We start from the raw sequence: 16,024 nt of genomic DNA on the forward strand, positions 1-16,024 counted from the left end.
TAAAACTTTTAACATTTTTTTACCTGTAAAACATGATAAGCAAAACCTCATTCATCCCAAAAACATTTGATTCTACAAAATTTACTATAATCAAGAAAATATAATTGTCTGTTATTATTCATGTGACCCATAATAAATACCTGCATTTATCTGGGATTTATTTATTTACTATTTCATATTTGAAAGCCCTTTGAGGGGAAGCTCTCGTTTGTTGAGATACATACGTCAGAGTAAAAAAAGTATCAAAAAAGGAGATGACAATTAACATCCATGAAAAAATGCATTAGTAGATTTAGTCATTTAAAACATGAGAATAAAAAATAAATTATGTCCGTTTAATACTTTTTGCAGCATATTTCAGATCTGAGGTGCATGATAACAGAAAGCAGATCTCCCGGCTCTGCAAGTTCAGCCATGATTTGGTGAAATGATTAATAACATTGCAAAAAGAAAGGGTCTTCTTACAGACAGAGTAGGGAAGACAATATGAAGAAATAAGATTTTTCAATGAAAAATCTTTTTCATGCTCTACAATCAGTAAACTCTGTAACAAACATGATCTGTAATTGTTTCAAAACTCACCAGACGACTTCATGATTGGCTGGAGGACAGGACACAAAACACAGGGTTGTGGTAACTGTAATATGTCCTCAGGACACCTGAATGAAGATTCTGCTGTGGCTGAGAAACAAAAATGAGGTCAAGCAGGGTGTTCTTGTCTGTAGTGGCAGAAGTGATCAGCTGTGAATACCCTCTCGACTGAAACTGCTCCAGAATCTGTTTTCTTCCACTCTGTAACTGGTTCTCATTAAAATCTCCACACACAATTATTGGGTGACAGTCCATTATTTCAAGTGAATCTAAAAGACTTACCAGGTTTTGCATGAACGGTGTCAAACTGTAGTCTGGAGGTCTGTACACAACCGCAATGAGCGCAGGGAATGGAGCCTGAACCTTTAACACTAAGAACTCAAGATCAGTGACATTATGCAGATACTGTTTTACCTGAACCTGAAAATGATTCCTCAAATACACAACAACTCCACCACCACTTCTGCTGGCCATGTGAGGAAAGTTTGTGTAGGACACATGTCTGTTGCGTTTGAACATGGTGTAGCCGTCCAAATGAAGACTGTCTGCAACAAAGGAGCCTTGAGGTGAGACTCTGTGAGACACAAAACATCTGCTAAACACATTTCATGATGACTCTTGATGTCACTGATGTGAGATGGCAAACCCTCCGTATTGTGATGGATCAGTGTAAGAGTGTCAGGTCTGCTGGCTGTTTCTCTGACCTGAAGAAGAGGCATCATTTCCTCAACGCTGGCTTGTCTCATGGTTTGGAGCGCTGCAGTTACCTCGGGATTGGCGTAAATCTTTTTCTCATCCAAGTCCTGCAAATAGAGTCCACTGAGAGACGTCACCCTGCTGAGAGCAACATAAGCCATACCTGGTTCAAAAATGTTCTTCATTGAAACTACAGCTGTCTGAGTTGTAAGACCCTGGGTTTTGTGGATTGTGCAGGCAAATGCGAGCTTTACAGGAAACTGTCTGCGTACCGCTCCTTTAAACTTCAGACTCTCCTCTGATCTCTCAATATAAATCAGATCATCAGATGCTGCATTAGCACTGCTGTTGTGTCTCATAGGCTGCCGGTTGTCCATTCTGAGCCCCAGTTTAATTATTTGTCCATCATTTTCAGATCTCACCACCTTTATCAGTATACCAAAAGCACCATTGACCAAACCGTTTAGTGTGTCCAAGTTTCTGGTCAGCATCACTCGAGCTCCTTCAGCAACATTCAGGGTGTCGGGTAAATCATTTCGCCCACCTGTAAATGGTTTGTCTCTTCGTGCCATTCTGCCTGTACATTTATCCTTCTGGAAATCGTCTGCATTGATGATTATAATGTTTGAATGAAGCTTCTTGAGCGTATCTGTGTTGTGGGATTCCACATTCTTGTTGGTGGCATAAATGTGTAAGACCTCAGTTGGACATTCTTCTGGTGCAGTCACAGCCTGTGACAACAAATCTCTGTCGCACTGAGAAAGCTCATCTGTCTTTTCTTTACTCTAATCCTGTTCAACATCTCTGCAAAGGCCACATCATCTTTCTGACGCATGATCTCGGTTAGAGTGATCATCTGAAAATGTTCCTGCCATAGGTCAATCTGTTCTGGATCATAAACACAGAGAGGTTTAGACTGTCGCACTGGTGGCAGCTGGTAAAAATCTCCAACAGCTAAAACTGACATTCCACCAAAAGGTCTCTGAGTGCCTTTGATTTGTTTCAGTCTTGCATCCACATAAGCAAAAAGGGGTTTTGAAACCATTGAAATCTCATCAATAACAATAATTTCAGCATTTATAAGCTCAGATCTGACTTCATCCAGCTGGTTACCAAGTCCTTGAATGGGTGGTTTCAGACTTCTGGGTAGTTTCAGTAGGGAATGTAACGTAGAGCCATTGATAGAAAAAGCTGCTGTTCCAGTAAATGACGTCAGTAAAACAGTTGGATTTGATATGTCAGCTTCTTCTGCATTAGCAGGCAGTCTGCTCAGGATCTTTGATGCTTCAGAGTGAATACATTTAATCAGATGTGACTTTCCAGTTCCTGCACCACCGTTGATATAGAAGAAAATGGATCTGGGTTCAAACCACAAACTCGCTGAATACACCAGTCTCTTATAGCATAGAACACGCAGGCCTGCTTCTGGTTCAGATTCTGATACATTACACGTACCACAGCTGGATCTACTGCAGGTTGTTCTCTGACGGCTCTGATCTCTGTTACAGCACCAGACTGACGACTGTAGTCGGGGACATTCTCCTGTTCGTTCTCATCATCAGAATGTCTCTCAGGAAGATTCTCATCACATTGCAGCCTCACAACTTCAGATTCAGGAGCAAGATTACACCATTCATCGATCACAACATCCCTATTTTGTTCAAATTCTTCCAGTGCACTCTCAATATCCTCAGAGTTCTTCTCATACTTGTCTTTATTTCTCTTCACAACCCTTTTCACAGACTCACTGTGGTCTGAACATGGAAGTCGTACAAAACCCGAGTTGTAGAAGGACTGATAGGTTTGGAAACATTGTGGTTTCAGTTCCTGCTCTGATCTGTGTGGAAGGTAAAGTCTCAACAGTCGTCCATAATATTGCTCAGGATCTTTTTCCTGTGAACAGTGGTAATACCTGATTATAGCTGGTTTATCATTCTTTCGCCTTTGTACAAATCCAAGCTGGTTTAGAAGAGGAAGCACATCTTTTCCTTCATTTGGACCACTCACCAACCGGCACAAGGCAGCAAAATCAGCCAGTGACATTTCCTCATATTCTGGTGTCTCAGGTCTGCATTTGTATTTATCAGTCAAACTTGTCATCCAAATATTACAACTGTCATGTGTTGTGGATTCCAGGTAGCTCATCGGGCGACTCATTTTTACAGGGTTATCATCTGTTGGTACAAATACAACACTGCGGGAACATTTTTTCATTTTTAGGCCACAGACTCGAGTCACACACTCCTGTGCACTGATCTCTCTCTTTTTTGAGTAAGCCTGCATCACAGCTCTCATTTCATCACATTCATTGACCGTGTTCTTATCAGAGTTGTCAATAACTGTCTTCAGGTATTCAGAGAGGCCAGATTCTTTCTTCGTTATATATTTACAGAGATATTCTATACATGAATAGGCATTCAATATTAATGAGACATCTAAATTAGAGTTCCAGGCTTCAAGCAGGTCTGGGTTGTAATTGTTGATCCAACAGTCCTTTGGGTCACGTTTCAGAATCAGCGCTGTTTTCTTGTTTATGTCTTGGAGACATTGCTCATACTCATTCATTGTCAAGTTGCATCGTGACAGAATCTGCTCTATGGTGAGCGAAGCAGCTTCAGGTTCCTTCAGCAGGTTCAACAAAGGTCTGAGTTTGGCTTTTGCAGCTTCAGTGTCTGAATCCTCATCCTGTCTCACAATCATTGTTCTTGTGGATGGTGGTTTTGGAAACCCAAATCTACAACCAGAGTTCACACTCTTAAAGCATGTCTTTGTGTGGTTTTTGCTGTGCTTTTGTAGTTCAGCGACTTTTTGTGCAGTTCAGGCTGTTTTTCTGGATCAGGAGTTGAGCTGAGATGTATCTGTCCACAAAGTCACAGACAGTTTGGTCATCATCCACATCTACTTCTACCTTTTCTCTAATCCACAGCAACATGTGTATATGCGGACTACCTCTGTGCTGGAACTCAACTCTGTAAAAGTAATCAATGATTTCACCAAGGGGCTGTGCAGGAGAAAAAGCAAATCTCTGAACAAAGCCTCAACACGCTTATCAAACATTCGCATGGTGGTTACTGGATTTGATCTTAGAATTTCACACTTTTCTGACCAGTCCAGGGCTTCAAAATCAACCTCTTCACCTTGCTGTCTCTTTATTGCTTGAATCACTTCCGGCCATCTCATCTCAGCAGCAGAGAATGTGACAAAAAACTGAGGTGTTCCTATTTGACGAACCATACTGAATAGATCTCTGGTAGTTTTCTGCCAGTAAGCTGGAGTTCCTCTGAGTGGCTGCATAAATCTGATTGCATCTTTATTTCTTACCAGCTTCTCTACTTCTGTCTTACTTTGTAACATTCCTGATGTGATTTTGCGTCCATCTCTGGTCATAGTTTTACCTTTCCTTAGCTGTATTGTCATGCTGGAATTAGCCAGGTGTATTTCAGTGACAAACTGTGAGAAAAACAGGTAATTTGTATCTTTAGCAAATCTTGCATCAATGTTGAAAAGCCTTGACTTGAAGTAAGCACTTGGTGTGAGTTTAAGATGTCTCTTTTCATCCAGTGTATTCTGACCAGTAGGAAACTGCACAGGAAATGCCATGGCTTCCAAATGAGGAGTTCTGAAGAAGCTAACAGGATTGTTTCTTTCTGCAGGAGCCACACAATATGTGTTATCAGTGAAACAGAGAATCTCTTCTGAAATGTCAACAGGCTGCAGGCAACTTTCTAGAGCAAAACCTCCATTGTTCAAATCACTTTCTGGTTCCTCTGGATTGATTTCCTCTGGTTGTTCTTCACAGGATTGCATATCAATATCTTGTTCACTTACAGACTCAGTTTCGCACAAAAGGGCATCTTTTTCATAGTTGTCAATTTCCATTAAATCTGCTTCATCATAATCATCACTTCCCATGCTTGCTTCATCACTGCTGTCATCATCAGGTAACGTTGGATCACAAAGCAATGCATCATCTCTGATAACAATATCTGTGTACTGCGGATGAATTTGTTTGAGTTTACGCAGGGCTTGGATCAGTTTAGACCAGGTGACAGTCTGGAACAGCTGATGGCCTTTGTAGCACAGTCGTCTTTTCAGCTTGATCCTCATTATCTGTGATTGGCTTCTGAGCCTCGGTAAACAGTCAACTGTTTGTTGGACCTCAGATGGTACACACACCACATTACCACGTATGAGTCTTTGTCTGCCCTTTGGAAGTGGAATAATCTTTGCAAATGGTATGCATTTGGCAATCAGATGTCTCTCCAGAATGTTGAGATCACACAATTCAGCTGGAATATCCTGCAGTTCTAAACCATTGACAGCAGCAAGCCTTGGCATGCGTCCACTTTTGAGGGAACTGTGACACGTGTGACAGATATACTCCTTTTTTCTCTCAACAGGGAAGCTGCAGTGATCATTACATGCTTCATCACACATATGAACAAATTTACCAGTTAGACACTGCTGAGCTACAGTTTGGTGTTTTGAGTAATTTTCTCTTTTGCAGATTTTAACCTGATTAGGAAAAGAAGCTTTTAGGCAAACAGTACAAACATGAGATGGTGCTGACTTAATGTTTGATCTGAAACGAGATATGGCCTCATTCATTAAACTGTTATCTGGATGACACTGTAAACTTTCAGCTGGTCGATGCATCTGACGATATTTTCTTTTTATGTTCATTGCACATCTGATATTATGCATCTGTCTAAAAGAAAAGCCGTTCCAATATTTTATTCTCATTCGTTCTCTCATATTGTTCTTGTGTTGCAGCTGAAATTGTCTCTCTTCTCCATAACGTTTAGTGATGTAAGATCGTTTTTTATTTTTAAATTCTTCATTTTTTTTATATAGATTATATGCATATGACCTCATGAAAGCTTTATGTTTCTCTCTGAATCCAGCAGAAGTTCTGTAAATTTTTCTTATACGTTCTTTCTGTTGTTCTCTGAATCTAGGATTGTCCTTATAAGTCCTTATGACACGTTCTCTTTTTCTCTCTCTAATTTGAACACTTTCTCTATAGATCCTTCTCATTTGCTCCTTCCATTTTTCCTTAAAATCATCCCTTTTTCTGTAGAGATTTCTCATTTTCTCCTTCTGTTTTTCCTTAAAATCATCCCTTTCTCTATAGAGCTTTCTCAAATGTTCTCTCTGTTTCTCTCTATACGTAGCATTTAGTTTATACAGATGTTTTTTGTACACATTCTTCTTCTGTCTGTGATCCGGATCATTAAACTTTCTACTGGAGTTTTTTTTCTTTGCCTTAAAGCTTTCATCAAAAGTGTACATCTGCCTTTCTTTCTTTTTCTGATTTTCCTTTCTTATTGGTAGTTTTGGTTGGGCTAACAATCTTCTCCTCATTTTTCTCCTTTCCTGTTTATTACATTTCAGAAATTTATGTGAGATTTCATCTGATGTCCTACTTGAACAGGAGGCAGTGTTTGAATTATTCTGAGGAGCAGAATCTAATGTTACCTGAGTTTCTCTAACAGAAGATGCAGATGTTGGATGTAGCAGAGATGCAGCAGCTGTCTTATTTGAATCCATGCTGAATGACGTAACTTCAGTGGTTAAAGTCTCCATCAAAGTTTTCCGTGTCTGCTCAGTGGATGTTTGGGAATTTAATTCATGGACAGGTTCATTTAAAGCTGCTGCTGGAACACTTGTAGCAGGTTGTCTGTATTCGGTGGTTTGATTAGCATCTCTTTGGTCAGCAGCGTTTTCACTGTGAAACTCGACAGGCTGTAGCTCATAAGTGCTGGTTGGTGCGATGCTAAACATTCGGTACAAGCATTTGATCCTGTCAGTCATGTCGTTAAGACGTGTGAATTTTAACATAACTGCAGTTCCACCACTTACACCTAGTGACAATGGCATTCCTGTAGACTTACGTGAGTGAGGGTCAAAATATGCGTATTCACCTGAAGTCAGCCTGCAAACTGCAATGACGTTTCCTCCCATGACTAGCAAAGCATAGCGAACCGCTGAAGCCAAACACTGTAGTCCCTGTTCAAGGCTCGGAAGATGACCTGTACCATCAAATGTGCCGTAATGAGCAAACTGAGACATGTCCACTTGATACTTGTGTCTGCGGCTGCTGACCACTGTGGGAAGCTCATCGCAGGCTAGAAACACACTGTTCACAAACCTCTTTCTGGCATCTGAATGCATGGCATGGCCTTTGTCCAACACACGGTTAAGATCTGCCCTGGTAATGAATTCATCCTCGTGTAAGAATGACAGGAAAACCAAACTGTTCGCCATGCATTGCTGATTCCTGTACTTTCCATACTTAGGAGAGGCCTGGCTTCTGGACGCACAGATGCTACTCACTCGTGCACGACTTTCACTGTTTGTAACCTGTACATGAGACGGTCCTGGAGCTTCTCCATCATGCTGCGTTTGCACAGTTACCTGGGGTTCAGTCTGGATTACCTGCTGTACTTTAGCATTTGGCACAGATGATGAGCAAACACCTCTCTTTACCACATCTGCATAAGACACTGTGGCTGTCTGAACGCTGAGCTGCACTTCTGGACTGGGAATACTTGTAACAGACACCTTTACCTGCTCACCGCTCTGAGAAACATTTACCTGTTCCTTCTCCTTTTGCCATCTAAGCTTCTGGGACTGCGACCTTTGACCTTTCCTTGGCATTTTGTGCAAGTACAAACTGGACCTTATATGTATTTATACACAAATGTAAACAAAACAACCTGTAAACACTGAAAAACTAATGACTCCTCAAGTTTCTATTAAATGGATAAATGTAAAACTATACAAATGGTAAAGTGTTCTTATAACTATGCAATTGATGTAAAAGGCTGACTTAAATACAAACTCAATAGAAAAGTTATTGAAAGTTCTTTAAAACAGTTTTATTGTAGCTTTTTCAAAAACTGTATATTATTACTTCTTTTTTTTAACCAGACTGGTTAATGAATAGGTCTATACTTCTGTAATGTAATAATAATAAATCTCAACAATCAACAGGCTATAATAAAACTCTTAGCTTTGAAGTAGACTTTGTGTAAAACTTTCAGATATCTAAACTTTAAAGCAAATATAAGGAGCTGTGATGGTGTGGTGATCAGATGACAGGTGATGGGGATTCTTCAGCTGGATGTTCTGCAGCAGTCAGGAAACAGGAAGTCTGGGTTCTCAGGGCAGCCTCTAGATGACAATTGTAACTGAATACTTACACTGAGTGACAAAAAAAGGGTTTGTCCTTAAATAATAATAGTTTAAACTTGTAGTCAAATGTTATAACCAATGAAACAGACTTGAAAAATGTATTTGAATCTAATTTAATATTTATGTAAATACAGCAGTCTGAATGTATATATTACAAAATAACCAGATTGTCTTATTACAAATAAACCTTTAAGAAGAGGTGTATATTTTATATAATTTATTAAAGTAATTGCACCTGTAAGGCAAACAGCCAATCAATGTTTATTCCAAAGTGTAATGCAAAATTAAAATGACAAATGTAGGGCTGTGTAAGTAGTTTCGACTGAGTTCTACTGTACTGTAATTCTACTACTGTATATTCAATGTTCTACTTGTAATTTCCAGTAAAATGAGTGGATATGAGAGTTTAACGACAGGAAAGAAGGAGCAGTGAGAGCAGAGATCTCTCAGATTTCTGAAAACAGATTGTCGAAGTTGTGGTAACTTCAATTTCCAAAAACTTGTTTTTTTGTCAAACTTGGTTTCTTGTCAAACTTGGTTTCTTGTCAACACAGGTTTAAGCTTGTCAAAATTAGATAGAGCTCATGGCGGAGAAATGATAGAAGATAGAATGGCTTGTCAAAAAAGATGGAGCAGGGAGAGGGAGAGCGATAGGACAGACTGAAATTGCTTGTTAATTGCTTGTCAACGATAGAGGGAGAGGGTTTTCTGCAGCAGGTCACCTGTAAGACAAAAAGGGACTGGAATTAGGCATATTTCCAATAAACATGGCTTTCCAGTATTTTTCGGACTATAAGTCACACTTAAAATCCTTTAGTTTTCTCAAAAATCAACAGTTTACCTTATGTATAAATTCTGGCTGTGCTTGCTGACCTCAACCCAATTTTATGTGCTACACGGCGCTCAAACATCTGTCAAAATGTTTTAGTACGACTTTGGAAAGCTACAAAGCTGCAGCGCTTGATGGATTGTTGGAGCATTACAGCTACAGTAGTCAGGTGCCTCCCGGAGTAATTCGTATTGTCCTTAAACATAATATTATGGTGTGTGTATGAGAACCTGGCACCTGTTTAGAGACATGCGTACGAAGCAGATTTCAAACCGATCAATCCATGAAGAATTTGATAGATTTGTGGAAGAGGACTGAACAGAAAAAGTGAGTGTATTGTTCTGTGTTACCACTGAAAAATGTTGAGAGTTACAGTGAATGAGTTGAATAGTTTGAGTTATCTGAATATTTGGTTAGCTGTATACGCCTTATAACCCGAAAAATACAGTACATACAGGGATTTACACATTGAAGAGTTCCACAGTACATTATTGGACTGAACTGATAGAAAATGCTCAAAAATGGTGGTGGAACTATTCTAAAGAAATTTTTACATTCTATTAACATAATAAAAACAAACAGTGTCTATAAACTTAAACCAAGATGTGCTGCTACAATAACCTACTGTAAATATCATATGGTCCAACAAAACACACACACTGAGGTTAGAGAAGACAGTTTCAGGCCACCTGCTTAAAATTCATGCCACATCACATGTTCCTTAATCCCCAAAGTTCTCAAATCCCTGTTTCTGTGTGTACTTACCTGGGACAACAGTACATCATAATATCTGGGCACACAGAAACAGGGATTTGAGATCCGTTAACATAAAAGTAAACAATACTGTTTCTACATATTTCAGTCACATTTGGGGCATGTTTAATACACAGCCATAAGCACTCCACTAAATCTAGGACGTACTTATAATGACCAATTTAAAGGCCTAATTAAAAATATATATGATCATAATTTCTTTGTAGATCATTTAATCATAAAATACAGAAATGAGTGCTGTATCTGTGCTTTTGATTTTTTCCAGTCATCAACAAAATCTTTAATTATAAAAGACTAATTCAAAGAGCAGTTTTCAGACAGTGACTTAATTTAATGAAGGGAAAGAAGCTTTTGAAATCCACAAGGCCCTATTTGAAGACTTAATTGTACCTAAACTGCTGTTCATGAGCTGCTCTAATGTGAAAAAATATGTGCTGCTACAATAACCTACCAACCTCTGTAAGTCTGGAAATGTTTATACAGACTTTTTTAGGATTTTATGACTTTTGATGATCACCAATAGCTGTGCTGACTCACAGCACTACACTGAATCTCCTATAATGAGAAACATTTCCCAGCACTGCACCTCAGAAAAACCTTTACTTACCAGACTTGAGACGATCAGATCAGCAGTCTAGAGAAAGGAAACAATTCATCAGATCACTGTTTGATAATTCAGACTGTTGAGCCTCTTCACACACAATCCAATTCACTGTGACACAAATTAACTAGTAAAATCCTCAATTACTTTAAGCTTTTTTAATTTTACTGTAGTCTAAAGAGGAGATAATAGAACTGCAGGGTCTCACATGGCTATAGCAAGTGTAATAAAAGCATTATTACTACAGAAATGCAAAGAACAGGCACCAACATTTGTTGGCACAAGTGCAGGATACACCAAATATTTCCTACACAGAAGCCTTGTGGCTCCAACATTTTCTACGACAGGTCAGTTCTAATAAAGTGTGAAAAACCAAAACTTTTAATGTCCTTTTAGGTTAAAAACATTAAATACAAAGTAATTCTTTAAATCAGAAGCAACAGAAAACCTCATCATGTTTTGGTTAGTCTGATATGAATATGCAAATCCTAAAATACATGTAAATATTGACATGTTACAATAACAGACGTGCAGAATGTTTGTGATTAAAATTAAATGTCCTAAAATACTACACTAAAAATTCCTTTCATTGTACCAGTTGCTAGGAATATTTATGTATGTTGCAATGTCCCTTTTTGGCAACATTTCTATTTAATTTTAAAACACATTATATTCACTAAATAAGTAATAAACTAATTAGACACACTGGCTGTAATTTACCTAACCATGTCCACTCACACCTCTGGTTCTCTTCGTTTTTATTACTGTTAAAGCTATTACTTATACCGAGTCAGGCAAAATACTTCTACAATGTTCTGACTTTAATGTAATACATCAGCAGAATTTGAGAGACAATATAAATCAATACCTGTGCAGCTCTTAAGTGTTTGAGCAACCACTTATACTGACTCCCCTAAAACACTTTCATTGTTTTGTCTGCTACTTAAATCCACAAACATAAGGAGAAAATGAACACCTGGATAAAGACATCTGACATTTAACTGTTTGGATTCAATAAGCCATAAAAAATTTAAATCATACATAAATGGGCTATTAAACTTCAGGGACATTTTCAGGGACAGTCAGAGGCCCTGTGTGGGGGCTTTGCTGCTACAGGTCACAAATCCTGTATTTTTGCCAATCAGTAAATGGAAACGTATCACAAAAAGTCAAACTACTGTATGTAAGTCGTCAAACGTGCTACGCAATGCCAGGTTCATACTGCTTCAGTTACAGTCACTGTTTACTTACCAGCAAAGGCAAAACCAAAGATCTCGTTCACTCTGTGTAACAAAAGACAAAGCACAAAAATACAGAATGAGACAACTCAGATCAGCATCACAGTCAATACTGCATCACTCTGTGTAGTCCAAAAGATTCAGTACACTTCTTTGTTTACCACAGCAACAAACAACTCACCTCCTCTTTTTTCTACACCTTATTAAATATTACTGTCTTCATTAAGGTAAAGTGTGGTTTCATCCATTTGTAATAAGCCACACAGGTTTCTCAGTTATGTGATAGCTCTATTAGTTTGGTGCTGTTAGATAACACAGTAGATTTAATAAGCAATGATTTGCTACACCTAGCACTGCACACTTTATCAAATTCTGACATCACAATTTCAAAGCATGAACAATCATAAATGAAAGCTTGGGTGATATATTTGTAGGCTTCAACATTTGAGCTGGTCTGCATTCAAATTCTGTTTCCTAAAAATATTATCACCTGCACACAGTATCATTTAGTATCATTTAATGTGCTGTCGTTTTAAATATCTACATATCATATTAATAACATTAATGGCGCACTGCTGCATTTTATTTATTTGAAGGTCGCCTTTTTTATATTTCATTAATCTTTCACAAAGTGCTAAGTTAAACAGAGCTGCAGGTGTAGGTTTTACTAAAAACAACAACAACAACAACAACAACCTGCACAAACAAGTGTTTGTTAAACGTTCTTAAAATTTAACTAAAAAACTAAAATTAATTAAATAAAAAAATTCTTCTTGTTAAGAGATGCTATTATTCTTATATTATGTGTTTTATCCTCACTCTCTCTCTCCCTTCTGTTAATTAACCCACAACACAAACTGTTTTTCTCCCGGCCTTCAGCCAGAGGCGGTAAAATGGCTCCTTTGAAGTTGCCGACCCTGCTGCTTCAGCAGCTAATCAGTGGTTCTAAAATGGCGCCTCATTACCTAGAATGAGGCCGTTTTAACTGACTGATTTATGAAGAGGAGAAGTAACTTCAGCTTCCCTAAGAGACTCAGAAACACTAACACACCGAATGAACCAAATACAACACAATAACTGTATTAAACAATCAAATGAACCATATTAATTTCACACTGGGCCTATTGGAGCTAGGCTAGGCGTTAGCGCTTAGGTTGTTAGGGCTAGCATACTAAACACTCCTTTTAAATACTAAAATTACAACGTTTCACTAAAAAAGCAGCCATTGTGTTACTTTAGCATGTCTTATACTTCGACTGGCTTCATAAGTCACTAACAACAACCGGGTAAATCACTCAAACAGCTAACATTTTATTTCAGAGAAGAGAGACAGAGAAGCAGGCTTACCGGCAGGGATCAAGCAGAGAGTGGGCGGAGATTCAGGAGTCAGCCAGAGACATAAAAAAGAGGCATTCACGGGTAGTGGGAAACTTTGCCATTACACAAAATTGGCATTGAAAACGTGAAAAATATATGTAAATTTAAATATCATTATACTAGATTTTTTTGCAACAAAAAACAGCTAGCAGAAATTTAATTCTATAAGTTTAATAAATATTTCAAACAGGACTCTTTGAATTTGAACTAATGGTTAAAAGACATAAATAAACATAAGGTTATTATGTTAAAATGTACTGTATTATGATAGATTTATTTAACTGACGGCAATAATAAGAACAGTCTTCTTCTGAACACCAACACCAAGGAGCTGGTGTTGGTGATGATCGCCTAATCATCCTCACAGGACAGTAGGAGCTGCAGAGGCTCGCCTCACTGCTCTGCAGGACTCAGAGGTTCAGGAGGTACTTTAACCCCACTTCCATGAGACTTTTTAACAGTGACTCCTGACATGTTCATTGCACATTTATTTCTTTTATTCTAATACATATTGGTTGTAATCATATGAATTCTGGCCTAAATGGACTTGCACCCACTTGTTCACCTCTACTGCAGTAAAGGTGTGGCTGTCTTCAACAAGACTCTTCAGTGAAGGTTTTAAAGACAACCATCTAAACTAAAAATCATAGTTGAACTATAAGTAGTTTTAAGGGAATTTCACCTTTTTTCAGCTTTTGTGCTTTTCCAATGTTTCTGCTAATTTTTATGTTATTATATTTCAACTAAATATATAAATATAGTAGTGTATTGGCACAAACGTCAGCCGACAGATACACAAAATTAGAAACATTCACACAGACAAACACACACAGGTGCTTCTGTAAAGTTAGTACAAGTTCAAAAACTTTTTCAAATAATGCCTTTCTCTTTTTCAGCTATTTTCAGCTTTATATTTTTAGCCGTATCTATGACAGTCAAACAGCCCAAATCAGGCTCAATTTGAATCCACCAGAGATGCTGCTTCTGTCTGCTTCATCAGGCTGTGTAGTTGTTCCTGTCAATACAGCAGCACCCCTTGCTCACACAGACAGAGACATTGGCTTTTTGCGATGTATTTCTGACATGAAGCAAAAAAAAAAAAAAAAACTTTGCTGAAGCAAAGGAACTTTGCTAAAATGTAATTACTTAGCAGAACTGTAATATCTTAGAGGAAACATAATACTTGGCAGAAATACAATAGCATAGCAGAACTTAGCAGAAACATTGTAACTTACCAGAAACACGATAACTTCTCAAAAATACAAGAATTTAGGAGAAATTGTATAAGATAACAGAAAGAATATATTTAGCCAAACATTCTTAAACATTACAGAAATACTATGATTTAGAAAAACAGTACAACATAGCAGAAATGCTGTGATTTACCAGAGACACTGTAATATACTATGAATATTTTAATTTTATATAAATACTATGTTTTAGCAAAAATACTCCAGTTTAGCACAAATATTATAACATAGCAGAAATACTATTCTATAGCAGAAATGCTATATTTAGAAAGAAAAATATAATATAGTAGAAATACTATGATTTAGCAGAAATCCTACAATATAGCTTAATAACAATGATTTAGAACAGATACTATGATTGAGCAGAATAGTAATAACTTAAGTGAAAATATTGGAAAGGTAAAATGACAAGCTGAATAAAAAGGAACATGGTTAAGTTTGCTGTTACATTTTTACATTTTTATCCAACAATGAGATGCTACCCTAAAAAGGGTCTTTGTCTCTCTCTCTCTCTCTCTCTCTCTCTCTCTCACACACACACACACACACACACACACACACACACACACACACACACACACAGCAGCAGCAGCAGAAAGTGAACAGGGGCTGTTAACAGCATGTTTCTAGGTCAGTCAAACAGCTGTGAGCTTCTCAATTTGAATCCACCAATCAGAGGCTGTGTGTGTTTTTTTTCCCGCCAAAACTGGTGCACCAAGTGCAGGCTTTTACACATGCAGCACAGAGAGAGACAGGATTTTTGCAGTCTATTTCTCATAGTCAGGACTCCCCTCAAACAAACAGCCATAAATTCCTAACCGTAGGGGCTAAAACAGTCATTCTTAGACCGTTTTCTTCAGACGACATGGGGGAATCTTGAAATGTTGACCATTTAAAAAAAAAAGCATGAAATATTATAGATATATGACATGGATTATCTTTTGACTTAGAAGCCATGAAGGTCCCAATATGCAAATTTTAACATGCCAGCCCTCAGATATGATTGGTTGTCTTAGAAGCCATGAAGGCAACAATATGCAAATTTGAATGTGCAAGCCCACAGATATATGATTGGTTGTCTCAGAAGCCATATAAAAAGCAGTAAAACTGTACTATGATTTGGTAGAAAAACTATAATTAATCAAAAATACTATATTTGGCAGAAATACAATTTTTTAGCAGAAACACTAGAGTTAGCACAAATCTTATGAAATAGCAGAAATAGTATGATTTAGCAGAAATGCTGTATTTAGCACAAATACTGAACAGCAGCAGAAATGCTATGACTTAGCACAATATGAATAACTTAAATAGAAAAATTGGAAAAGCAAAATGGACAGCTGAAAAAATGCTGAACATGCTAAGGGTCCCTCAAATGTAATTGTTAAATGAAAACAAATCAGCAAAAAAAAGTATAACAGTCACACAATCACAAATATGGACACATATGGAAACACACAAGCACAGAGAG

The 16,024-nt window shown here is 37.8% G+C and overlaps 1 long non-coding RNA gene across 1 annotated transcript; it reads right to left on the minus strand.

Moving 5' to 3' along the window:
• Positions 1 to 8,583: 8,583 nt before the first annotated feature.
• On the minus strand, positions 8,584 to 13,420 carry LOC120437316. The gene is made up of 4 exons (XR_005611011.1): positions 13,274 to 13,420; positions 11,940 to 11,971; positions 10,695 to 10,721; positions 8,584 to 9,206 (listed from the first exon to the last, which is right to left on the minus strand). It is a non-coding gene; the product is annotated as an uncharacterized LOC120437316 (long non-coding RNA).
• Between the last annotated feature and the right edge of the window lie 2,604 nt (positions 13,421 to 16,024).

Source organism: Oreochromis aureus, unplaced genomic scaffold (assembly GCF_013358895.1).
Source record: "Oreochromis aureus strain Israel breed Guangdong unplaced genomic scaffold, ZZ_aureus HiC_scaffold_76, whole genome shotgun sequence".
NCBI lineage: Eukaryota > Metazoa > Chordata > Actinopteri > Cichliformes > Cichlidae > Oreochromis > Oreochromis aureus.